Source organism: Canis lupus, chromosome 2 (genome assembly GCF_011100685.1).
Source record: "Canis lupus familiaris isolate Mischka breed German Shepherd chromosome 2, alternate assembly UU_Cfam_GSD_1.0, whole genome shotgun sequence".
Classification (NCBI taxonomy): domain Eukaryota; kingdom Metazoa; phylum Chordata; class Mammalia; order Carnivora; family Canidae; genus Canis; species Canis lupus.
The window spans coordinates 40,502,992-40,530,938 of record NC_049223.1 but is presented as its reverse complement, the minus strand read 5'-3'; the positions used below and the strand labels follow the sequence as shown (position 1 = coordinate 40,530,938).

Here is a 27,947-nt window from a genome sequence, read left to right as displayed (position 1 = left end):
GTACATAGAGGAAATACCCAAGGTAATTATATTACAAGTCATGGTGTAAAGGAATATGAAGGCATGTAAGATCTCTATAGTTCACTAGAAGTAATAAAATGACCATTTTGGATATTCATGGTTTCAGTTTATATATTTAATCTCTCCATTCCATTCAATTCCTTTCCATTTATTTTTAATTTGAGAGACAGAGGGAGAGAGAGAGATTATTCAGCCATAAAAAGAATGAAGCCTTGCCATTTGCATGAAATAGATGGACTTATAGAGTAATATGCTAAGTTAAATAAATCAGAGAAAGATAAATACTGTTTCATGTGTGGAATTTAAGAACAAAACAAATGAGTGAAGGAAAAAAAAAAAAAACAGAAAAAGAGAGAAACCAAGAAACAGACTCTTAACTATGGAGAACAAACTGAGGGTTACCAGAGGGGAGGGGAGTGGGGGGATGAGGATTGAGGGGCACACTTGTCAAGATAAGCACTTAATAAAAATGAATTGTTGAATCACTATATTGTACACCTGACACTAATATTACACTGTATATTAACTGACTGGAATTTAAATAAAAAACTTTTTTTAAAAAAAAACCTTAAAAAACAAAAAAAGTAATAGAAACTTTTGATTGTATGGACTCAGTGAAGTTACCACTCAAGACCCACCCTAAAAGAAAACTTGAAGTATGAACTTCAGGAAGAAGGAAATTAAACCCAGATTGAAGGAAGGGAATGATTGAATTAATTCCCTTAAGAAATATTTCTAGGTGTGTACTGTGTGTCAAGCAACAGTGCTGGAGGCAAGGCAGATCACAGGGAACGAAACAGGCAAAATTTCTTGTTTGATCCTTATGGAGGTTAAAGCTCTAGTGAAGAAGACATACAATAAACAAGAAAAATGGGTCAGAAATAATAGTAACTTAAGTGTTCTGAAGTTGCACGGGGTTCTTTCCAGATGTGGATGTCTTTTTAATATTTTCAGGATTCACTATTTCTTACATTTGGGTATCCATGTGAAAAGAAATGTAGAAATACATCCTTCCCAGAAATTGGCAAATCTAACAAAATGCAAAAACTAGTAAGGATATAGAATATTTGAATAGTACAGTTAGCTAGTGTCATATAACAAACACGTATGTGTATGAAATTCTCTGCCTATAAATTAGAGAAGGCAGTTCCTTTCGAGCATGTATAAAACTTTACAAAAACTGACTACATATTAGCCTCAAATCAAATGTGAAAAAAAAATACCACAATAATCAGTACCATAGCAACATAAAATGAGAGATGGTAACAAAACAGCAGGTAATATTTTGATGTCATATACATGCCTTCTCAGCCCACTTCAGTCCACAGGGAGTTGAATACAACTTAGTCTTAGCTCAGGCATGGGAGTCTCCAATCTCTCCCTTCAGTCTTCCTCTCACTCTTGTCTTTTTTCCCCACCTCTGTTCCTAACCTTAATGTGTGGGATGGGTTGTCAGTCATCAGGGTTCCCTTCTCGATGAGCCTATATCAGAAAGAGGAGGGAAAATATAAAGGAGGCAGAGGCCAGAGTACTCATCAGACTAGTAGGCCATTTCTTCTGCCAAAATTGACCTTCTCTTTGTATACCATCTCTCCTGCTTTGTAATCAAAGGATTTCTGGCTCATCCTTTCTATTACCAAGATACCCTCATCTTTTTTTTCTTTTAAAAGATTTTATTTATTTATTCATGAGAGACACAGAGAGAGAGGCAGAGACATAGGCAGAGGGAAAAGCAGGCTCCCTATGGGGAGCCCAATGTGGGGACTCGATCCTAGGGCTTCGGGATCACGACCTGAGCCGAAGGCAGACAGAAGTTCCCTAGCTATCCTCGTCTTACCCTATCTTCCAGATATTTTTAACTCCAGCAAGGGAGTTGGTAGGGAGCGGTGAAGAAATATAGATACATGTGCACATTTTTATCTTTATCACAATGGAATCATGTGACATACTGTTCTGAGTTTCTTTACTTTTGTAAAAATATAGACATCCCTCCCCCAAAAGAATAGATATAAGTCTACCTCAGTTTTTGAAATGAAAGGATAAAATTCTATTTTGTGGATGGCTGAAGGATAAGAAAACCACAAAGCTATATTGAAGAACACAAAGCAATATACACATTATATATAATATTGAATATGTGTGAATATATTATATATATTTTAAAGTGGGAAGACCAGTGTTAATATACTGATTCATTTAAGATCTACTGTTTGAGTGCATACCATGTGCCTTGTAGGCAGTAAAGACACAGCCATAAACAAAATAGGTAAAATTCCCTGCTTTCCTGGAGCTTTCATTCTGGTGAGAGGAATCAAAAAGTGAACATAATGATAAAATTATTCATTACATAGACTTTTTATAAGCGGCAAATGCTTTGGCAAAAAAGAAAGCAGGACAAGGTGGATGGGGAGTATTCAGAAGGGGTGCAATTTTAGATAGAAGAATCAGGGAAGACCTCAGTGGCACATGTGCAAAAACATTAAGAAGGTCCTTCCTTATCTGGAAGGAAAGTGTTTCACGCAGAAGAAACAGAGAGTGCAAAGGCCCTGAGGTAGGAGTATAGGTGGCTTATTTGAGGATTAGCAAGCAGACCAGTGTTACTAGAGTGAGGGGACCAAAAAAGGGAGGAGTAGGAAATGAAGTCCTTCTTAAGAACATGAGCTTTTTCCTCTAAGTGAAATGGAAACCATTGAATGGTTTTGAGTTAGAGAGTGATATTCATGGACGAATGTTCTAATAGGATTGTTCTGTCTCTTGCGATGAACATAGACTCTAAAGAGTTAAGGGCAAATGCAAGAGAATCAGGGAGGAGGCTGTTGCAGAACCCAAGGATGAGATAACGGGAGCCAGATCCCAGTAGCAAGAGGGGTGAGAAGTGGTTACATTCTGACTGCTTTTTAGGGTGGACCTGAGAGAATTTGCTAGTGGGTTGGTTATGGGGTATGAAGAAATGAGGGAACTCAAGGATAGCTTCCAACAATTTTTGGGCCTGACCAAAGGGAAAGAGAAGGATAAGGCTGTTGTTATCTGAGACGGAACATACCACCGGAGGAGCATTTGTGGAGAGAAATTAGAGAACATGTTAAAATGCCACTCTGTCCGCTGCATTTCCTTTTTAATCCCTATGCTTGTTTCCGGGCAGTGGGGAGGTGGAGTGGTGTTGATGAGGTGGCACAGGGGTACCCCCGTGCCTCTGGCCCAGGGTGTCTTACAAGGTTGCAATCAGACTACCAGCTAGAGTTGTTTCACTTGAGGGCTCCACTGGGACTACACGATCCATCTCCAAGTTTATTCACAAAATTGTTGGCAGGCCTCAGATCTGCTTCCAAGAAAACCCACACAGGCATCCCTACAGCGCTGTTGCACTAAGTGGGGGCTGGCCTCCCCAAGGGCAAGGAGAGACCCCACAGAGTGGCAGGGAGAGTGCTCAGGATGGAAGCCCCAGTCTTCTCTAAGGAATCTCTGGAGTGTCATCCCATCACCCTGCTGTATTGTAGTTGTCAAAAGCCCATTACTAAGTCCATCCTGCATTCCAGGGGAGAAGAGTATATAAGGATATGAATACCACGAAGTGGGGATTTTAGGGTCCTCTTAGAGGCTATCTACCATAGGATCCTTATAAAACTTGGGGAAAAAAAACTCAGAATTCCCTATCATAAACAATCCAAGAATCACGGTGTAACACTTTGTTCATACCTCCCTGATAAGATTCAGGGAGTCAGAATTAATTAATTAATTAATTAATTAATTAATTTTAAAGATTTTATTTATTTATTCATGAGAGACAGAGAGAGAGGCAGAGACACAGGCAGAAGGAGAAGCAGGTTCCCTGAAGGGAGCCCCATGTGGGACTCCATCTGAGGACTCCAGGATCAGGCCCTGAGCCAAAGGCAGAGGCTCAACCACTGAGCCACCCAGTGCCCTGGGAGTCAGAATTTATTAAGCAACTAGTTTGTGCCTGGTATTTTGCCAAACCTGAAAATACAAGCATGACTATGATGGACTCACAGCTCTTCTAACAATAAAATGCATCCACATGACAGCCACTGCCCATCCACTTGGCCCTGCTAGGAAGACAGCAAGGCCAGGGATGCAGAGCATACACCACAGGGCTGGACTGCCCGATCCAAATCTGCCTCCACCACGTACAAGCTGTGTGACATTTAACTAGTTACTCATTCTCTTGGGCCTCCATTTTCAAACGTGTGAAAAGGAGAGACTAATGGAGCCTACCCCGCAACGGGTTGGGAGAATTCGGAAAGCCAGCATATGGTGAAGTACTTAGAGCAGTAGAAAACACATAGTTAAGGACTATGTTAGTGTGTGTTTTTAGTAGCATGAGCTATTCCAGAGCAGGACCCTTTATTTTCTGTCTACTTTGACTTTTTGTTCTTTTGTACTGCGTTACTGCTTTTATACACCTTTAAGCTCATGTGATGCTTTCCTGGTCAAATTTTTGAAAAGATTTACAAGTATTTACTGTTTTTAATGTCATTTGCTCGGTTCTTCAAGCAAAGGGAAAAAATCAGTCTGAAAAAAAAATTACCATCACTTAAAACCTTAAAATCATTTTGGGGCACCTGGGTAGCTCAGCCATTTAAGTGTCCAACTCTTGATTTGGGTCAGGTCATGATCTCAGGATTGTGAGACTGAACCCTGGCAGGCTCAGCACCTTCTGCTTACGATTTTTTCTCCCCCCTCCCCTCCCTTCTGCGAACCCCCAACCCCAGCCCCTGCTTTCTTGCTCTCTCTCAAATAAATAAATGAACAAAGTCCTTTTCTTAAAAAAAATAATCAGTTTGCTCTTCTTCTCCCAGATTATTCATGCAGATCTAACTAAGGATGGGTCCAGAATGGATCGCTAGGAAACAAGGATCCCTTGTTCTGTAGTCTTTGCAAAGCTGGTCTACTCAGCCAGCCATATCCATTGTTCTCCTTAAAGCAGTGACTATCCCTGACAAAACGTCCTCTCCAAGGACATGGGCACTTGTATTTCTCATTTGGTTTTTGTGTGCAACCTTGTCAAAGATGTTTTTAAAATATAAGTAGATTATACCACTCATCCCTTTTGTCAGTGTGCCCATGTACCTCCTTAACCAGTTCCAGTATTAAACAAACACTATTACCCCAATAATCAAGTTGCATTCCTTTCTCTATTGGGGTTGGCTCATAAGTGGGGAATTCCCAGCCACAGAATCTTTTTTCTTTGTTTATTTGCATATATATATATATATATTTTTTTTTTTTTTTGCCCCGTCTCTATGGAAAGAACATGGGAATTTGAAATGCACAGGACTGAGGCTCCTATGATGTTTTTCCCTGAAAAAATGATCTCTTGTACTTCAGATGAAGTAGTGGATTATAGTCTCTTCTAATAAATTTCTGTTGGGGCAACTGGGTTGTGATATGAATAAGAAATCAGATCCTTCCCACTTTTATTCCAACATAAACTCTTTATTTTCTGTTTTTTTTTTAAGATTTTATTTTTATTTATTCAGGAGAGACACAAAGAGAGAGGCAGAGACATAGGCAGAGAGAGAAGCAGGCTCCCAGTGGGGACCCCAATGTGGGACTTGATCCCAGGACCTGAGATCACGACTTGAGCCAAAGGCAGATGATCAACCACTGAGCCACGGAGGTGCACCTAAACTCTTATTTTCCAAAAATGAAACCATGGAACACTCCAAAAGCCATCATGAAACAGGCTGTTTACTTCAAAATGTGAAAGAGAACCTGTATATCATAAAGGGAAAAAAAATCAGTTTCATTAAATTAAAACATTTACATCTCTATTGTAAAAAAACACAACAGAAACATGCAAGAAATGGTAAAAATGTTTAATTTGCATTACAGAAAAATAGCTTATTTTTCACAGCAATTGATAAAAGGAATGACAATGCAACAGAAAGAAAATGGGCAAAATGCCAACAGAGTCCAGAAAATACAGATGGTTCCTAAACTCAGGAGAAGATGTTCACTCTCTCTAATTGCAGTTTCACTAAGATTTCACTAAAAGCCGAGTGTGGAAAAAGGAAGAAGAGTCATGCTAAGAGTAGAGTAACCTGGGAGAAAATATCTTTGCCAAATGAATGAGGTCACCATCCCTGGTCTAGTCATGAGAGATAACCTCAGGAAACCTCAGGTTTAACCTCAGGAAAACCCAACTCAAGGAATATTCTACAAAATACTGATGAGTTCCTCAAAACTGTCAAAGTCACGTGGAACAAGGGAAGTTGAGAAACTGTCAGAGATCCGAATAAGGACACATGGCACCGAAGTGCAATATGCTCTCCCGGATGGGATCTTGGAACAGAAAGGGGACATTAGTAGAGAGACTGTGGAAATCCTCACAAAATCTGGGCTTCCATTAATAACAACATACCAATGTTGATTTCTTCATTTTCATGAACATAGCATGTTAATGTCAGATATCACCATGAGAAGAAACTGGGTGAGGGATACCTAGCAACACTCTTTCCTATCTTTGCAACTTTGCTGTAAAACCTGAAATTATTCCAAAATAAAGGGTTTTAGAGATACATTTTTATCAATCAATTTGGCAAAGATGAAAAAGTTTGATAATGTTCTATGTGTGGAAATGATGTAGGAAAACGGTGTTTCATGTATTCTTAGAAGAAGTGTAAATTGGAACATTTATGTAGGTCAATTTAGCAGTTTCTGTCAAAATTACTGAAGTTACCTTGTGACTCAGCAGGATTTACCTGATAGGTATACTGGTATGTGTACAAATACACAAGATTATTCATCATGGTGTTGCTTTAGCGAAAGATTGGAAATAACTTTGTAAACCAGTAGGGGACTACTTTTTTTAAAATTCCAGTATAGTTAACAGGAATGTTATATTCATTTCAAGTATATAGTAAAGTGATTCACCACTTCCATACCCCTCAGTGCTAATCAAGACAAGTGCACACCGTGATACCCATCCCCTATTTCCCCCACCCCCCCCCCCACCTCCCCTCTGGTAACCATCCATGTGTTCATTGTAGTTAAGCATCTGTTGCTTGGTTTGTCTCTTTTTCCCCCTGATGTTCATTTGTTTTGTTTTTTGAATTCCACAGAGGAATGAAGTTGTATAGTATTTGTCTTTCTCTGACTGGCTTATTTCCCTTAGCATTATACTCTCTACCTCCATCCATGTTGCTGCAAACAGCCAGATTTCATTCTTTTTCTATGACTAAATAATATTCTGTTGTGTATATATAGCACATCTTCTTTATCCATTCTATTGATAGACGCTAGGCTGCCTCAACAATTTGGCTATTTTAAGTAATGCTGCAATAAACGTAGCGGTGTTTACATCCCTTCAAATTAGTGTTTTCTTATTTTTTTGAATAGGTAGCAAAAATCACAGTAGTGTAATTACTGGAATGTAGGGTAGTTCTATTTTAAACTTTTTTTAAAGTTTATTTATTTATTTATTTATTTATTTATTTATTTAGTGATCTCTACACCCAGCATGGGGCTCAAACTCAGTGAGCCAGCCAGCCAGGTGCCCATATTTTTTATTTTTTTGCAGAACCTCCATACTGTTTTCCACAATGGTTGCACCAGTTTGCATTCCAGTAGGGGTTTCTTAGTAAATTGTGGTATATCTTTTCAATCAAAAATTTGCAAATGGGAAGAAAAAACTTTCAACGTATATTAAGTTTAAAGAAAAGTGCAAAAAAAATAAAGAAAGAAAAGTGCAAGATACTCTAGTGTGGAGTGGATAGTATATTACCATGTACTTGAAGAGAGGGGAACATGTATAATGTTTTCTTGTATGTGCATTAAAATACTCTGGAAGGGCAGACAGACAATTAGAAATTTTAATCTGCCTCCAGGGAGGAGCACTGGAGTAGGAAGGAGTGAAATAGATCTCTGTATGTCTTTTGCTATATTTTGAATTTCGGAAGTTGTGACTATCTTGCCTACCATATTTCACAAAAGCAAAGATGTCATGGATTACAAAATGTAGCATTCCTTCATGTATAATTAAGAACACAAAGCTGCCATTTACCTGTAAAGCACCACTGACTGTAAAATAAATCCTGATTTTAAGATGGGCATCTTTAAAAGCAATAAATGCCTAATTTTTTAAATGTGTGCTTTAGAAACCATAAAATGTGCTTTCAAAACAAAACTTTGGAAACATATTTTAAAGAAATAGCCATTATTTTATGTGTAAAAAAAAAAAAAAGTCTACAGGAAGATGTGCCAAAGAGTTATAGCAATTATTTCTAGGTGGTCTCATGGTGGGGATTTTTATTTTCTTCTGTGTACATTCTGTTTTTTCTATCAGGATAAAGCATTGCTTCTATGATCAGAAAAGAATATTAGCAAATGCAGTGTGATTATAAGCTTTAAGGGGGCAATTCTGCTACCTTGTTTGTGGTGAGGAGGTTTTTCAAAAGTTGACCTGAACGACCTGAAAGATGGTAGGCCTCAAGTTCCCCCACCTGCACCCTGTGCTTTATAGTTGTTTCCTTTGTAAGTTCCTCTTCCTACAAGTTAAATATTCATTTCCTCAGGTTCTATCTTTCCAGTCTTCTCTTCTCAGTCGGTGTATTTTGATATAGAAGCAGCCAGTGTTGTAGCTCAGAGTGTGGGTTCTGGTGCCGGACAGACCAGCTTCAGATCTGGGTTCTGCTGATACTGTACAAGTTTCCTCATCCACAAAAGAGAGGTCACAGTAATACCTACACTTCAGGGTGTTGCAATGACAAAAAGAGCAAGTAGGTGTACGGTGGACAGGCAGTGCCGGCAGGGTAAGCGGCCCATAAAACTCTAGTTATTCTAATTTACTCCTGACCTTCTCTTCTACACTCACAGCTTTGCTTATCATCTTTTTTACTGTTGATTCCCAAATTTATTTCCCAGCCCCAGACCCCTGTCCTGAGCTTCAGGCCTACATCCACTGTCCCCTGGATATCGTCACCTGGACATCCCGTAACATGAACCTGTCTAAAATGAAACTCGGCATCTTTCAAGCCAATTACCTGTTCTTCCTTCACTGGCTCCTCCTTCCAGTTGTCTCTGGTGTTGCTGTTGTCAGAGACCTCAGGATCATTCTTGACTTGGTTTTGTTCAACACACCCCCAGCCTTGCAATACACAAACACACACACAAACACACACACACACGCACACACCCCTCACTTTGTCCAACATTACAACCTCCTAAATGATTCTAGATTCCATGTGTTCTTCTCCAATCCCATGGCCATTACCACTATGCAAACAGTCTTTATCTCTGTCCTAGATTGTGGCACCATCCTCTGGTCTTGCCCACATGCCACCTCTTTCCCACACTGCAGGCAGAACAATCTTCCTGGCAAGACATTTAATCAGGGGGACCTCCTGTATACAAGCTGCCAGTGAGTACCCACTCACCTCGGAGCCATCTTGAACGGGGTTTCTATGTTCTGGAAACCTCTTCCTTCCCTCCATCCTATTTCAGGTCACTGTCTTACCTTGGACACTTGATTCTAGTCATAATGGAAAACTGCATGTTCTAAAAGGTTCTGTGGTCTGGCCTCCCCTAAGACCTCTTCACATGGTGGAGAGGAACCCACCATCTGGAACCCACTTGCTACCCTTCACGTGGCTAACACTTATGGTTCTTCCAATCTCAGACGTCTCTGTCTCAGATGGCATTCCCCAAATCCAATTCTTGGCTGGATCTGCCTCCCAAATGCTCCCAGAGCACCTCGTACTTCCTTCTCACAAAGCATTTCATGCTCTCTCTTAGTTTTTCCCTGATTTGCCTGTCAACTTCTCACTTTGTGAGTCTGTGTCTAAGCAGTGGTACACCGGAGCTGACAAGGACCAGCTTCTGAGAACCGCGTTGTCAAATGTGCAGGATTGCTGCGAGCCGCTTGGTAAACGTGGCCATTATCCAAAATTAAGTTATGTAAGCTTGTGATTAAGTATATCATGTTTAAAATAATAAATACTAAAACTCATCCCCTCCTAATTCCTACATTTTTCTCCCTGCTCTAGAGATTACCAATCTCTGTATGGTGCATCTCCTCCCGGTTCCAAGCTCAGTGACCAAATACTGGTATCTTGACATCAGCCAAGTCGGTGGTGGGTATATTCACACATCAAAGTGTCAAATGCTATAAGCCAGGGTTTGATTTATAGTTTTGTTGATTGTCTAGGCTCAGCACTGTGTCTAGCTAACTGTGGGGTTCCCCATACCTGGCATTGACCTGAAAAGGGGGTGGTGCTTCAGAGATATTTATTGAAAAATGTGTAACTATAGAGAAATATGAATGAGTGATCATAAGGAGGGGAACTTGGGTGGCCCAGTGGTTGAGGTCTGTCTTTGGCTCAGGGTCGTGATCCTAGGGTCCTGGGATGGAGCCCTGAATCAGGCTCCCTGCTCAGTGGGGAATCTGCTTCTCCTTCTGCCTGTGTCTCTACCTCTGTCTGTGTGTCTCTCATGAATTAATAAATAAAATCTTTTTTAAAAAATGAATATAAGGAGGCCTAGAACTTCCCTGAATCCTGTCACTGCCTGTTGCTTAGGAAGAAATGTTCAAGAAGGTATTGACTGTATTAACTTTGCCATCCCTGGAGTGTTCCCTGGAACCTCTTTGCGTAGGTCCTGTGAAGCAGGGGAGACAATTCAGTGAGCGAGGGGTCAAGTTTCCCAGAGTGCCTCTGGGTAGACCCTAAATAACTTTTCATTAACACCTAATTGGCAGGATTGGCCTAGATTCTTAAGGGCCTCAGTTGCATTCCTCAGTGGTGAATGCCACTTACATAAGCTGAGTGGGCGCGGGCTTTGAGAAATGTCCAAGGCTCGAAGGGGAAATTTCCCTTCTCTCCATCACCAGTTTGCTTACTGCAGTGAAGATATTTTTGGATTTTGGCTGAGTTGGTCTCTCTTTTTGGCCTGTGTACCCCTAGGGAATGGCTGCTCCTACAGATGGAAACTAATTGAAGAGTTACTGTGGGCCAGGTCTGCAAGCAGGGGGGGGGGGGGGGGAGCCACAGGGCACCCTGGCAGGTCCTGTCTTGTTCCAACTTCTGCACAGTTTTTGAGCTGAAACACTGCAGGAAGTGCTGTACTAAGCAAGATGCCCTGAGGTTTTCTAGAGCATAAGGTTTGCACCAGAATGAGCCCTCTACAGAGTCAGCTGGTGCTGTGGAGTGTAACCTGGAGGCAAACTGCCTGGGTTCAAGGCAGGGCTGTGGCTCGCAACCTGGATATCCACGGGAGAAAATACTTAACCTCTCTGTGCCTCAGTTTCTTCATTTGTAAAATGAGAATAATATCAATATATATGTATATATCAATTTATATATCAGTATCTATCTATCTGTCTATCTATGTCTATCTATCTCCTATTTTACAGGGCTGTTGTAAGAATTTAATGAGATCATTGAACCTTGCCTGGCATATGCTAAAATCTCAGTGACTCTTAGCTAGTTATTTTCTTTAAAGCAAAGATGCAGGAAACATCTATGGACCAATAAAAACCTGGCTACAGAAAAGTCCAGCTTGAAAAAAAAAAAAGTCCAGCTTGAGATGCAGCTTGGGAGCAAGGCTTGTTTCAAGAGGCTTAACCAAAACTCAGGCTGGGTTTCCTGAGGCCTAATTAAGGAAGGCCTTTTTATTCTCCTATCCCATAGGAGGCATGTGTTACAGTGAAAAGGACAGGACTTTTAGAATTAGACAAGACCTGGGTTTTAAATAGGGGTTGAATAGCTTTGGGGGAAATTGTTTCATTTCCATGAGAGTAACCTTTCGAATCTGTAAAATGGGTCAAACTATAATACAGACCAGAGAAAAAAAAGGCTTAAATAAAATTTGGCATTATGGGGCACCTGGATGGCTCAGTGGTTGAGTATCTGGCTCAGGGCGTGATCCTGGGGTCCTGGGATCAAGTGCCACATCGGGCTCCCCATAGGGAGCCTGCTTCCTCCCTCTGCCTGTGTCTCTGCCTCTCTGTGTGTGTCTCATGAATAAATAAATAAAATCTTAAAAAAAACATATGGAATTATACTGTTGGGCAAAGAGGTGCTGTGATTACTGAATTGGGAGGATCACTTCTAGGTCCTAGAAATTTCTGATGCTCCATGGGTGGTGACATTACCCCCACTAGGATAGTGATTGTAAAGAGTAAATGAGATGGTCTGTATACAGAGTTTAGCTCTCTGGTAAATAAGGAAGGATCCATTAACATTAAAGCTATATTCTTGCTATTTTTTATCCTATAGGAAACATTTTTGAGCACCTACTATGTGCCAGGCCTGTGTTTGTTGGGAGGAATAGGTAAGGGAAGACAGCTTATAGCTTATGTGACCTTGCACTCAGGGAGCTTCCTTCCATTCCAGCTGGGGAGAGAAAGAGTGAGAGAAGGAGAAAAAAAATACCTGTATATATTTTTAGACAATGATATGCTTTATGTAGAAACCAAAAAGGTGATTGGGTTAGGGTAACGGAGGAGGGGTCTTCAGATCATGTTGTCAGAGATGGCTGCCCTTCGGCTCAGATCCTGTGGTCGATGGAAGACTCTTTTTTCACCTTTGTGTCACTGTGACAAATGAGCGAAGATGAAGGGGAGTCCACATAAACAGGAATCCAGAGATCTCCCCGCGGGCCTAGCTCCAAGTCAAGATGCTGAAAGCATTGTGGTCGAGGTGGCCCCAACATCCTCCTGGTCCAGGGTGGGGTACCCTGATGTAACCTCTGCTGTTTCCATGCCTGCATGAGGCCTCTCTCTCCACCAGGTGGCAGTGTTCAATAATGAACAGTGAAGGCTTTAATTAAAGAGGGCCTCTGGCCGGCGGGACTATCGCAGGCCCCCTAACAAACATTTGCTAGGAGCACTAATGACAGTTATCCTTTCTGATGGCTGTGCAGGATTCCTGGCCTTTGTACAGTGACAAAGCGATTTCTTTCTAGATCTCCTTTCATTGTATGTCTGAAATAAACAATGTTTTCAAAGGGCATGACTGAGCACACACATGCCCAGGTAATGTAGAGAGAGCTCTACAAAAATTATGACGTGGCATTGTTGCAGCAGCCTGGCAGTGACTCATATTGCTCCCACTTTATAGATGAAGAATCTGAGCATCGGAGGGTAGCAGCTTGCCTGGGGACGCACGGCTGGTATGTGACACTGCTGACAGGTTCAACTCTAGATTTGTCTGATGTCAAAGTCCAGCTAGTACCGTCGCTGTATTCCTCTGTATTTAAAGAAGACTTTTTACTAAGATAAGTGCATGGAAACAGAGCAAATTGTCTCCCATAGTAAGGTCTCATATTCTCCTCCATGTAATACTAGTGTTAATACTTTCAAAGGGAGTGCTTAACCCAGCTCTAGGAATAGGGGGGAACTGAAGGAAGGAAAGTTCCTATTTCTGAAAGACCAGAAACTTCTGAGGGCTTAGGCAGTGGCAGGTGTATAGCCAGAGGACAGAGGTGTTTGTGTTTTTTTTTTTAAACTGTGACTGATAGTCCTCACAAGATGTCTTAAAAGAATCAAGAACAAACTGTCATTTATGGATGAATCTAAGTCAGAGAAGTGAAGTTCCTGCCTGAGGACTCACAGTGGTTCCCTGGAACACCCTGGAGGTTCCAGGGTCTTTCCCATTATCCTGGAAACTGGCTGATCAAAGATAGCTCCAAATTCTAAAACAGTAAATGATAATGTATTTCGAGAGAATATTTTACTAGCAGATGGGGGCAAATTAATATTTATGTGTTTAAGATTTCTACAGCTTGAAAAGAATTATTGCTATTTTGTCTCTAGGTGATGGAATGAGATTTAATGAGTACATATAAATGCACAGTTTATCATGATATTTTGGGTTGTGGCTCTACCAATTCCATATGTTCAGGTGATGGTAGCCTTGAACTAGAAGGGAAGTTACAGACACTCCTTCATTTTATAGCTGGGAAAGTTGAGGCCCAGAGAAGAGTGACTTGTTCACAGTTACCCAACCAGCTAATAGCAGGATCGGGCCTAGATTTCCAAAAGAGGATCCTCTACCAATTCCCTTCAGAGCACAGGAGACCAGAACTCAAATCAGAGGCCATCCAGAGTGGGCCCTTGTGGGCTGCTGCTGTAAGTTCAAAGAAGGCCCTGAGATCAAATAAATCTGAGATGCATCAAGTCAAGCAAATTTCAACAAATTTTAGTAGGAGTTGTCAGAACCTTTAATGTACTACTATTTCCTATGAATCTCCAAGAGGGAGCCAGAGTATTTGTAGTTTGCTAAAATTATTTGACCTCAAATTCTGATTACTACTATGTTCATTAATGGCTCACACAACAATGTTGAGTCGACCACAACTGGGAAAACAATGACTTAATTTTTGTTATGCGTCTTTCCCAAAGCATTTGGTCGTAGAACCCCATGTTGAAGAGTATCTTGTAGAATAAATATTTTGGGAGCACACTTAGGAACTGCTTCAGTCAGCTACGGATAAAACAGAACCATCTCTGAGTCCTAGCATCCAGCTAGCTTAAGGGCTGTGGTTGGAGGGCTCATCTACCTAGGGAATATCAAGTGTCCTCAGAGGAAATCCAGGCCTTCAGAAAGGGAAATTAAACAGAGTAGAGAGCCACCCTTGTGAAACCTTCCCTATGAGATCTGAAAAGGTCAAGCTAATTTAATTGTTCTTTGGGAGGAGGGCAATCTTTTCATACAATGTTTTAGAAATGAGCAAAGATGGTGAGATTTCTGTACAATGAATTAGGGGGGTGTGTCATTAAAGCCAGAACTGGGGGAGTCAGATAAACACAGGTTTGAGTTCACACTATGCAGTGTGTTAGCAGTGACTCTGGGCAAATTGTCCCCATTGACCTCCAGACTCCTTAAAATGGGGATAATTACATTCTGGGAAAATTGGGATAACAAGAGCACCTATGGGAAAAGATGGAGAAAAACACAGACAGTAGCATCTTTATCCAAAATAGTCATGCAGAAACCACTTGGGAAGAAACGTAGGACTCCAAGAAAATGCTCAAGTAACAAAATATGCTCAGTCGACTGCTCTGCATAGTAAGAGGATAAGATCTCTGAGTGTGGGTAGAGAACTAACCTGGTAGACGAAGAGAAGCCAGTGAGAGGTGAGGCAGAGAGCACGTAGCAGAAGGGGAGAGAGGGAAAACCTCAGTTCCTTGACAGGCCCGCTCCCTACGGTGCTAAGAGGAGGAATTCTGCAAAGAGCAGTGCTGTAAGGTGTTTGTTTTCACAGGAAATTCCCCAAGCAGTCCCAGGCCAAGGTGTCACCTCACAAAACCTCAGTGAGGATGGTAACTCTCCCACATTGATTGCTTGTGTTGGTTTTGATTTGGAGGTAACTGACACCAGGTAATGACCACCAGAGAGGGGTGTTATAGGGGGCCAGGGGAAATACTCCTAAATAGAGAACTAACCGAAGAACATGGGCTTTAGCTCACTTTACAAAATGTGTTCCTGCCTAATTGCCTTGATCCAAAATTGCCTCGATCCAATTTGTACACATTTAATACTGTTTTCTCATTAAATTGCATCATCGTCTCAAAGATGAGTCAGCACAGTGAAGGAGAGCAGCTATGGCCTTCCAGTCAGGGGCCTGGGCTCACCACTCTGCTAAGGAACTTTGAGCGCCATAGGCCAGTTGCTTAGCCCACTGGACCTTGGTTCACTCACCTGTAAATCAAGGAGAAGCAGGCGTGGTGATTCATGAGGCATTATCGCCTCGCAGAAATGGGTATGGAGTCCTTGTAACCTGAGTTCCAATGTCACCTCTGCCATCATTTAATTTTGAGGCTTCCAGCAAATGCCTTACCATCTGTGAAATAAGGATTATCAGAATCCAGTAAGGGTATGCTTGTAATTCTGAAATGGTATCTCTGGTTGGGTCTCCAGTTGGTATTGGCTTCTAAGACTCTTAGCTTTAAACTTTTTTGTCCTGAAATCTTCTTATCTGTTTACTGTGTGCACACACACACACACACATAAACACACACACACGCTTTGCTAGATCCTTCTCCCTCATCCTGAAAAACAAAAAAAGGGAAGCACTGGAAACCAAGTGAAGGCAAGAGGATGGGGAAGGGTTGGCCTAAGCAAAACCTTTGACCGACCCAAAGGAAGACAGTCATAATGCTCTTCACATCTTAAGTGATTTTAGGGTTTGGAACACATGTGAATAAGGAAGAGCTCATACCGCATACCAGACAAGTAGACCAGGTAAATACAGACCTGGAAAGACAGATGGCAGGGGGGGTTATTGACCCTTTCCTTTTTCCCTGAAACTCACAGCTGGCTGTCTCAGCAGATGAATCCCAGACTAGCTGAATCAGCTTTTGCCAAACCTCTCTCTGAATCACCCTAACTGGTGACTCCGTAATTCACTCAGATCTCTAGGAACACACACAGGCAAGGACCAGAAATTGCCCAACCAAAAGTGGGTCACAGACCACAGATTACTGTACTAAGTGGGCCACCATAGAAAATCCATTTGGTTTGTGATTCATTTCTCTTGAAAAGAGCTCTTCCATGGGGCACTAAGGTCTTTTTGGCTCTGGATTATTAAGGCTTAAACATCTAGTACTGATATAAGGTAGAATTTAGGTTGGAAGCTATCTGTAGGTGACTGGACCAGATTGTAATTTTCTGTCTAGAAAATGAGTTTTCAACATCCTCTTAATATATAGTCTTAGTCTATAAAAATACTCGTAATATTTAAATACTCTTAGTGCTCTTAATATGTAAAAAGCACCACCAAACAGAAATATGAGCAAAGGACAACTCATAAAAAGAATAAATATCTAATAACCATATGAAACGGTATTCACATTTAGTAGTAATGAAAGAATTAAAATAACAATGAGATGCTAATTTTCACCTAATATATGAAGTTGATAAATATGGAACAAAACAGATACGTTTCTTTGGTGAGACAATAGATAGATACTACATTTCTGGAGGGCAGTTCAGTGATACAAAGCAGAGGTTTTAAATGTGCTTACCATTTGGCTCTGCAATTCTATTTCTTGGATTTTATTTTAAGTAAATAAGCATGGAAACATAAGACGATTGAGCTATAGGGAAGCTTATCAGAGCCTTCTCTCTCCATAAGCTTTTTTTATTATGAATAATCCAAGTAGGTATGAAGAGGAGAAAATTATGGTGTATCCAGATAATGGAATATTCTGCAGGCTTTAGAAATCATATTCACACTAAGTTAAGTACAAAAAGACAAATTATGCAACTTTAATAATTTAATATTTTTATTTTAATATTCCTTTAAAAGACAACAATAACAATAATACAACAAGAACAAATAACATTATGTGGATATGAGGCCAGAAGCTGGGGCAAGAGTTGTTCCAAAATGTGATGCCTTGTTTAGTTCGGTTGGGAAGGTTGGGGCGTGAAGAATGACTTTTACTTAATTCTTTTTCTGTACCAATGGAATTATTACACTGAGTGCAAATTGCTTTCGTAATCAGAAAATAGCAAAGAAGGCAGAAAATAGAATAAAAGATGGGAAAAGATATGGGGGAGGTACCACATGTGATGAGAGAGGGCTTACAGCGTCAACAGGCTGGAAATAAAAACCTGTCATTTTACTATAGCTTCAGAAAGTTATGACATATCTTCCTCAAACATGTGAAGACCTGTCACCTGTGGATTTAGGGCTGATGCCATGCTTGAAAGATGTTGACCTGAGCTCTGAGTCTAATGTGTTTAGATTTGTTGTACTACCTGGTCCACTTCCATTTAGGTCTGGTGGCTTTCCATTCTAATTTATTATGCCTCTCTCTTCAGATCGTGGGTGATTTTAATTTAAAAGAACATGTGCTTGTCTTTTCTCCCAGTAGCTTTTGTAGGTGTGGAATTAGAGAGTGTCTGATAGATGGATTGCCCTCTGTCTGTAGCAGAAAAGGTCCTGTATAGGACCAAGGGAACCTAAGGAAGAACCTCAGAGGTAGATTAAGACCTGAACCAGAGGTAGGATGACTACTGCTCATTAAGTCTTGATACAACTCTCTGTAGTGTTATCTAACAAAGCCATCCCTGTGGGGGGTAAGGAGAGAGAGTTCATAGTCAACTAAAATCGATGAGGTCATTTCCCTACTTAAAACCTATCAGTGGGGACTCTTGGGTGGCTCAGTGGTTGAGCATCTGTCTTCAGCTCAGGGCGTGATCCCGGGATCCCAGGATCGAGTCCTACATTGGGCTGTCTGCATTGAGCCTGCTTCTCCTCCCTCTGCCTATGTCTCTGCCTTCCTCTCTCTCTCTCTCTCTCTCTCTCTCTCTCTCTCTCCCCGTGTGTGTGTGTGTCTCATGAATATATAAATAAAATCTTAAAAAAAAAAAAACCTATCAATGACTCTGCCATGGCTTTCAGAGTCAGGTTGAAAAATCCTTAGCCCAAGAAAGAGCTGACTCTTCCTATTGACGTCTTAAGGTCCATCTCTCATTGTTGCCTCCCCTCTCTGCTCTAGTCTTCCTGCTTCTTCCTCATGGTGTCACACCTCTCTGTGTGCCCCCTAGCCAAATCTAGAATGCCTGTCACACGCTCACCATCAGCTCACCACTCATTCCCAGTCTGTTTTTCTGTTCCTCCAATCCCTGTGTCTCCAACCCTTTCCCGTGCCTGCCTCACTCCTGATAATTCTTCAGTTCTCAATACCTACTACGAACACCACTTTCAAGGATACAGAATTCTCTCCTTTCCACCCTGCCCCACCCCTGGCTAATTTAGCCCCTCCCTCATAACCTTAGCACCTCACACTCAGCACCACCTCACTGGTCTACTCTTTCGTACCTAAATTAATAAGTATTCATGTTCGTGCTCTCTGCCAAGCAGTGAACTGAGTGCTGGGTGGAGATAAAGCAAATGAAGGCAGAAATCCTGTCTTCGTGGAGTTCCTAATCTATTGTAGCACTTGACACTCTACTATAATTACTGGTTTCCTTCTGAGTCTCCTCCACCAGACTGTAGGCTTCTTGAAGTCTGGATCATGTCTCAATCCACTTTAATTCCCCAGTCCCAGAAATGTCAGGCACTCAGTAAACATGTGTCAATCACTGAACAATTGGATGAAGAAATTAATGCCAACAAGACATGCTAGGCAGACAGGTTTTGAGCATTTACTACAAAATTCTGTTTAGTTTCAATTACATTTGAAGACAAAGATCGTAGACTTAGAACTTCTAGGGTTCTACTGCACTCTCCCTTTGAATTGAAACATAACCCTGGATTACTCAGAGTGTTTTTCTAGGTGTTTGTTAAAACACCTTGAAAATGTTGGATCTAGCTGGATTAAGACTGCTGTGTAAGAACATAATATAGAATTGGAGGCAGTTTTAAACAATATCTCAGCAACTATTTTGAATGATTTGGATCCCACATCCACCCACTCAATAAATGGATGATCTTGAGCACATACTTTAATTTCTCTCTGCGTTTGTTTTCTCATCTCTGAACTGTGGGTTATAGAACTCAGTGCAGAAGGTTGCCATGAGGTTTAAATGAGTTAAGACCTATAAAGAACTTAGCTCACAAAAGGTTAAGTACTATGATGATAAAGCTCATTATCTGAAGCAGAAGGGATGGAGACAGTATTATGTACTGATTAACACTGTGGCCTTTGGAGGTGGACGATGCTGAGTTTGTATTCTGGCTCCGTTATTTATTAACCGTGTGATTGAGGATAGGTTACCTAACGTCTCTGAACTATGGCATGCTCTTGCCTAAATGGAGTTTAATAACAGATAGATCACGGAATTCTTGTGAGGATTACATGAAAATCATGGATATAAAGATTTAAGACAATTGTCGGGCACATGGAAAGTGATGAGTAGATGTTATTTTTAATAGTTATGATAATAAGATAATGAGGTTGGTTATAGAAGATGGCCAACACTGACTCTATAGTTTCCTTACCTTTCCTTAGAAGGAAAAGACATCTTATGTATGTAAGCAGATCAACTAGGTGATATGCCCTTCAAAACGGAAAACATCTCCCTAGGATTGAGATATTGGAATGAATATGAAGACCCAGTTCAACAGAGTGGAGGGCTGGTAAAGACACAGATAAGGGCTAGAGACACTGCATCCTAAAGGTCCTCAGGGGAAATGAAAGATGCGCTCTTCACAGATGTGCCTGAAGTTTGAAAGCCTGAGGCCCTCAGCAGATCTGTGGCTCTAGCTACTTGGTGTCCTATCTGAGGAATTCTATTGATTATTTGATTAATGTCTTGGAACCAACATTTGAAGAAAAATAGCAAATACGATGTTTGGTGATCTTTACCCACTTCTCCATTTATTTGATCCTTTTTCCTAGCCCAAAGATCACTTTATATTTTGAGCAAGCATATAACCTTTGACATGAAGTCCACACAGTGGGTGTGATTGTAGCCTTTCCTCCAGGATTCTCTGTTTCTTTATCAAGTGATAAGTACATCTGTGCACTGACAAGTGGGAAAGAAGGAATTTGGTCCTGGAATCTCCTCTCCTCTAACCCTACAACTAGTCCACTGGTCTTTTGGGTAGTTAGAAACAGCTTAAAAACAGATGCCCTTTCTTTAAGAATTTTTTTGCCATATGAAATTATTGCAATAAATATACAAAATTGTTATGACTATAATGTGATGACTATAACGACCATAATGCCCATGAGATTTAATTGCATATAAGATACATAATGCTATGTGCCAGCCACCTCTCCCTTCTCCCATTGCTACCTAACTTAATCTTCAGTGATCCTACCTCAGAAGATGTGTTTGCATATCTCCCATTCATTAGCATCTACTGAACTTCTACTTCTCTCTCAAGACTCAAGTTAAACACATCCTTTGAAGAAGCCATCCCTAGCCACCTTCTCTGCTCTGGACTAAATAAAAGTCTTGCTCTGTCCTTCTTCGCTGCTAGCACTGTGCATGGTACACTCTCCTGTCATTGAATTTGTCATGCTGAATTGCAATTATCTGTTCACATGATTGGCTCCTATTCTAAACTCTGAGCTTCTAGAGCAAGACCACCTGAGGGGTTTATGAAAATGTAGATTCCTGTGTCTGATTCCTCATTTCCTGAATCAGATTTGCTGGGCACAGAATCTGAAAAGCTGTATTTCCAATAAGACTTTTCCTGCAACAGCTTAAGCCCTCTAAATTTTAAAGCTCACTTCTCTAGAGAGCAAGGCACTTATTTGCTATAGGCAGTGATGTATCAGGCATTGAATTCCACTTGAAGAATGCCTTGGCTATTCATGTCTTCCCAATAAGAAATTTTTGAGTCTCAAAATGTATTAGCAATTCTAGAATATATACATGCATGTCTGTATTGGTTTGTTTGCTTGTTTGTTTTTTAAATAAGTTAACTCTTAAGTCTATCAACTAATGTGTTTGGCACTGGGGGAGTTAATAAGAGGAATGGAGGGTACTCCAGGTTTGAAGTGGTTATTAATTTTTTTTAAAAAAAGCATGATGACAATATCCTGGGTTATTTTAAAAGCTGGCTGACTGAGTAGGACATATTTTTCTTTCCAAGATCAAAAGACTAATCTTTGGTCAAATGCAGGTTGATAAAATCATGAGCAAGCTCTTTGGGGAGTGACCAGGGCAATTAGTTTTCTGTGATGACAGCTCCACATAGTTGTGGATCAGATAGGAGAACGAAGAGCACAAGTCAAGAATTCAGGCAGAGTTTTTTCTGTTCGTGGGATATGAATGTGTAGGAAACAGAATTGTGCATGGACCTTGTAATAATAAATAGGAATAATTCTGAATAACAAATATGTGGAACTTCAATGCTAGGGAATTGGTTTAATTCAAGTTAGCTATATCTTTTTGTAAATCCTGAGGAACACATGCCTTTGCCTTTATCCTGTGATCTAATGATTTTGTGGATACCTCTTTTGAGTCCATTTTCCCAGAACTCCTGAGAAGTTTGACTCTTGTCAATCATAACCTGTCAAGTGACCAGATATAGGGACAGAATCCATAACTCCTTCCAGGTAGAAGTAAATCAGAGCACTTGCACTCTGAGAGGAAACTCCTTTGATCTGGTTCATCTCAAGTTGTTTTAAAAAGAATATTTCTCTCAAGAATCATTCAACAAGCATTTATCACATGACTTTATTTCTATAGATCTAACATTACTATGGGTTGGAGATATCTTGCAAGATGCTAATAGGTAAGGTACTTATATTTATCTGGGAACACAATAATTCATAATTTTATTAGAGGAAAATGCATTTAGCATTGTATAGCTGAGTGCTATACTCTAGTGCCTTGCTGCTCAAAATGTGAGCTGAGGACCAGTAGCATTGGTGTCACCTGGTACTTATTAGACATGCAGACATTCAGGCCCAAATGCAGACCTACTGAATAGGTATCTGCTATTTAATAAGATCCCTAGGTGATTTATATCCCCGTTAAAGACTTACCAGTGAATTTTTGGATCCATAGTGAGCTGGATGCATTAGAATCACCTGGGGGCTTGTAATTATTTCCATTCCTAGGCTTTAACCCTAGTGTATTACATTTTAGCTCAATGAGTAAGAGTGTGAGCTCTTGGTGAAGATTGCTTGGGTTTAAAGTGTGATTTGCCTCTTACTAGATGTGTTAACAATCAAACAATGTGACCTGACTGGGTCTGTTACCTCATCAGTGAAAGAGGGAAATGATAACTATTTGGCAGGGCTGTTGGGAGACAAGATATTATGGTCTTGGTACATAGGAAGTAATAGAAGAAATGCTGGCTATATTTATTCTAATAGTGAAGTTTGAGAACCACCATGCTGTGGAAATGTACTTGGTTTATTTTACTGATCAGAAAATACATTTTCTCGGGCAAGAGTTGAGTGCGTGGAGAAAATGCTTAGTAATTCCATCACCACCATACCCTTAACATATGTACATGGGTATGCATTTGGTGCATGTATTTTCCTGCATATCTGGACATTTTTCAGTGTTTAAATTTTCCAGAGGTACAACTGATCTACTGTCTTAAAAACTGGCCCAGGCATCATTTCAACATTGATTATTCCATCGCTATCAGGGAAATATCTTTATTAAAGGGTCCTTATACACTCAGGGGTACTGGAGAATTAATACCAGTACTTCTAGTAGGAGTGATGAGTTCAGATGGGGGCTAGACATTGACCCCATGCTCCCTCTGTTGAAAAAGAGTCTCTTTTGGTAAAACTAAATTATGTTATCTTTTCATCTTCAGGACATGCTTATGTAACGTGGTATTTATAGGCAAAAGAAAATTACACATACACACGTAGCCTAGTTGACCTCAGATAGCAATCAGTAGAGTACTCATACCCCAGTTTAGAAATAATGGAGAACTTTGTCCTTCCTTAGTGGCTGACCAAACTAGTTGATGCTATTTAACAAAAGTTTCTGCAGTTCTCTTGTAACACATCTATTTGTTTTCTGGCTTTGAAAGTCTTGCTAAAATATCCATGTTTGTTTTTAGGTGTATGCATTCTTCCATAGGAACTTATCATTAGATGCTGTTGTCTCAGTGACTGGTGTTTCTTACGTCTATTCTTAAAAGTTAAATGGGAACAGTAATTAACTCATAAGATTATTGTAAAATTGATGGCCCTCAGTGCAATGTTTAACACAGGTTGAGTGCTCCATAAGTGGTGGCCATTATATTCTATTCACTCCTTCAGTAGTGGGGTTCATTTCCTTCATCAATTCATCAAATTCAGTTTTGTATCACTGAATTTCATTTTGTCATTTATATAACAAGTATTTGACTATTGAAATAACACTTCTGAATTTATTTTTGCCTCTCCCCAACTATTTTGATGTGAAGTTCTCCTCAGCTCAAAGTAAAGTGCTTATTGCATGAGTATATGTGGCAATTCAGTTGAGCTCCATGTTGGCAGCTGGCTGTTCCCATTGTTCCCTGGATGATAAAACTATATATACTCCCAATGCCTTGGTAACATTTTTTGCAAATGACTTGGAGTATTGTATTTCAAAGGTATTATATAAATTGTAAATATAAATATATAAGTGTATGTGTATGTATTTTGAATGCAACAGTTATAGGTCAGGTAAATAAAGGAAGTAAGCACTGTATCAGAAGCCATATTATAGGGGTGTTTGGGTGGCTCAGTTGGTTAATCATCTGCCTTTGGCCCAGATCATGATCATGATCCCAGCCCAACACTGGGCTTCCTCCTCAGCAGGGAGTCAGTTTCTCCCTCTCCCTCTGCCTGCCACTCCTCCTGCTTCTACTCTTTCTCTGCCAAATAAATAAAAACTTTAAAAAAAAAAAAAGGATGCCATGTTATAGATTTATGCATAATCAGTAATTTTATTCAAATGTGGGGATCCCTGGGTGGCGCAGCGGTTTAGCGCCTGTCTTTGGCCCAGGGCGCGATCCTGGAGACCCGGGATCGAATCCCACATCGGGCTCCCGGTGCATGGAGCCTGCTCCTCCCTCTGCCTGTGTCTCTGCCTCTCTCTCTCTCTCTCTCTCTCTGTGTGACTATCGTAAATAAATAAAAAATTAAAAAAAAAAATCAAATGTGTATCCATGAGGATTTCTCATTATATTTTCTAGGTTATAACTCAGTGATCTGTTTGATTAGTGGGAAGGCATATAACTCGGTACCAGTCATTTGGCTTTTGGTTTGTAAAGCAAGGGCTTCTAAATGGTGTTGTTCTTTAAATACATTTTATGTGTTAAATTCAGATAGGTTTTTTTTTTATCTTTGTGGCTATACCCCCAAATTTACTGTGATTATAGTGCCCCATCCCTTTCACTTATTATCTACTGGTTGCTGTTCATTTGCTATCATTGGGTCTCAAGTGGATAACAATTCAAGTTGGCCATTTTCGAAAGAATGTGACTCACACCTCTAACAGCCAGGGTTAGTCACATAATCTCATTCTCTCACACTCTTCCCAACCTGGCTGTAATCTCCTACCATTCCAGGTGACACAGACCGCTTGTAACGTTGTTCCTTATAAAATTGTTCAATTGAAAGCAATAGAAACCAACTCTGGCTAACTTTTGCAAAATAGGACATTTTTGGCAGAATCTAGGTAGCTCGGCAAACAGAAAGTATGGCAGAGAAAGGGCAGGAATTGGGGCAGTGCAGGGTGTCTAGATGTCTCTCTCATCTGGAATCTATTCAGAATGAATTGGCCCCAATATTTTTTTTTTTTCTGTCCTTGCATTGCTCAGCTCAAGGTCCAAAGTCTTAGGAGAGAAAACCTGATTATCTGAGCTTGGATCACAGGCCAGGCATCTTGATGGACATGTTCACTAAGATCATAGGCACTGGTGGAGGATGATGTTACAACTCTAAGGAATGACTGAATGGAAGGGGGGTGGGGGAAAGTCATCATAAGCACTTTATAGTATTGTTTACCTGGTTATGATAAATGATTATTATAGAAAATGTATCCACCCAAAAGAAGACTAAGAAGTAAAATCAAAAGGGCAATAAAAGAAGAGGGAGTTTACTCCTTTCCTCCTGTGGGAAGATAATGAAGATCATGATAATATTTTCAGTTTATTCGGGTAGGCAGAATTTTTTATCTGTATGACTTCAGAATTAGAAAGTGCTAAAGATAATAAATTTCAGTGATTCTGAAACACTGGGGTGGACCAGCTGTATTAAATCACCATGGAGCTTTAAGAAAATTGGGATTTTAGAGTCCCAGAAATAGTGTGTTATTTAAATCTGGAGTTTATCTCTGCAAGTAAATTTGAGGAACTGCCAAACCAGTAAGTAGAGACCTCCGAGGGCCATTTGTCTGGGCCTCACAATCAATGAAGAATCTTAAATGTAGATGATCAACTTTATCTCTCCATGAGATTGTATGCTATCACAGAACTAGCTGCCAGGATTGACAAATGGCAGTAGTCACACTCTTGATGTTGCATCCACCTAAACATTTGGGCACCAAGAATGAAATATTCATTATGTACTATTTCTTACCTGGTATGTGGCACACCTGTGTATTCACCTGTATTGCACTAAAAGCATTAATTTGTTAATTGCAAACCTATGAAATATGCCATAATTTTGGTCACCCTCTTCACATATCTTCAAGCAAGGAGTCTGGTCTCTTTTGGCATCTGCGAGGCACAAGCCTGACCTGCACTCATCTCAACGCTAGATCCAATACTTAGAGTCCTCCTAGGGACACTGAGGACTGCCTAAGTGACAATTCTTCAGCTGCACATTTGTTATCACCTGGGAGTTTTTAAAAAGTACTGATGTTTGGCATCATTGCTGACCAATTCAATCTGTACTGGGGGCGGGCCCCAGATATCTTTATTTTTCAAGGGCTTTCTAGGTGATTTACTTTACACATAGCCAGGTTGAGACCACTAGACTCAAAGTAAAAAAATACACTTGTCACACACTTTGGGATTCATGGAACAGCTGTCAGGCTCTGAATTCTGTCTTTGAATGCAGCACCGAGGAAAGCTATTCTCCAAGCACGGTTGTGTTGCTTATGTCAAAGATTAGCAAACTCCTCATCAGCTGTGAGAATCCAGTATATGCAACTTCCACTTTGCAGCCTTCCTGGACCCAGCCAGGCCAAGAGGACCATCCTGTCTTCTAGTCCAGGATTCACACATAGATATCCGTTACAAATGCAAATATATAACCTCCAACCTTGTATTTCAAAAATTTCAGGGATAGGGCCTGAGACACCCTGTCTTTAGTAAACTCCTTAGATAATGCTGATGTGCAGCCATCAAAGAACACATCACTCTAGTTCCCATGGCATGTGTCCATACTTTTCTTATTACACATTCTCTCAATTGTAGTTACTTATTTACCTTTCAAATTCATCTACTAAGCCATGTGTTCTTTAAAGGCAGGACTGTTATCTTAATCAAATTGATGTCCCAGAGCCTAGCATAATTCTCTTTCAATACATGTTTTTGCACCAAACAAATGAATATGAGCAAATCTCAGACTTTTTAATTTTCCTTAATGCCTCATGATTTCTCACAGGGACATATGAATTTAAGACAATAAAGTTAGGGGGCCTGGGTGGCTCAGGTGCTTAAGGGTCTGATTTTTTATTTTGACTCAGATCATGATCTCAGGGTCATGGGTCAAGTCCCCACACTGGCCTCCACACTGGGCAGAGAGTCTGCTGGGGATTCTCTCCTTTCCCTTCCTCCCACTCATGTCCTCTCTCTCTAAAATAAATAAATCTTAAAAAAAAAAAGTAAAGAAAGTTGTAAGGATTAAGTGACTTCTTACTCTTTCTTTTCTACATAACATAAGCCTTCTTCTCACAGTTGCATTTATTTTTTTTTTAAGTACCTGTTATATGCCAGGTATTGGTAGATACTGGAAACAGAATAATAATAGTTAATGTTTATTGAAAATCTACATTGATAGATTAACTCATTTCAACCTCAATGAAACCTGAGATATAGATATTAGCATTGTCCCTAATTTTACAGATGAGGAAAAGTAAGGCACAGGTTAGGTAATGTACTTAAGTCATCCACCACAGAAAGTAATGGAGCCAATGCTTGAACTCAGACAGTCTGGATCCAGACACGTTAGGCTCCTCTGAGCCTAATGGAGCTTCTTGCTACTAAATGACAAATAAAGCATTAGGTCCCTGATGCTAAGGAGCTCACAGCCTCACAGGAGAGATGGACAATGTCAAAACATATTCTCATGTCACGTATAGAGGTATAGAGTAAGGGAAAGTGGTTCTAAGTACACAGCTCAGGAAGTTTTAATTCTTGCATTGAGGTATGTAGGGAAAACATAGTAATGCAGACTTCAAGAGGTGGGTTTGGGTTGAGCCACGAAAGATCGTTAGTGGAATGTGGCCAAAGGTATGGACACATGAGAACTCATGGTATATATGGATAGGCTTTAGGCTGAGTGCATTTATGGTGGCTTCAAAGAAGCAAGGGTAGATGGTGAGATGTGGAAG

The 27,947-nt window shown here is 40.4% G+C and overlaps 1 protein-coding gene and 1 long non-coding RNA gene across 6 annotated transcripts in view; one reads left to right on the top strand and one right to left on the bottom strand.

The window, feature by feature from the left end:
• Window positions 1-27,947, top strand: part of PPP2R2B (protein phosphatase 2 regulatory subunit Bbeta) — a 439,907-nt gene that overhangs the window by 79,213 nt on the left and 332,747 nt on the right. The window lies entirely within an intron of this gene.
• LOC111092124 lies at window positions 12,443-23,903 on the bottom strand. The gene is made up of 3 exons (XR_005355504.1): window positions 22,436-23,903; window positions 15,681-15,822; window positions 12,443-13,226 (listed from the first exon to the last, which is right to left on the bottom strand). It is a non-coding gene; the product is annotated as an uncharacterized LOC111092124 (long non-coding RNA).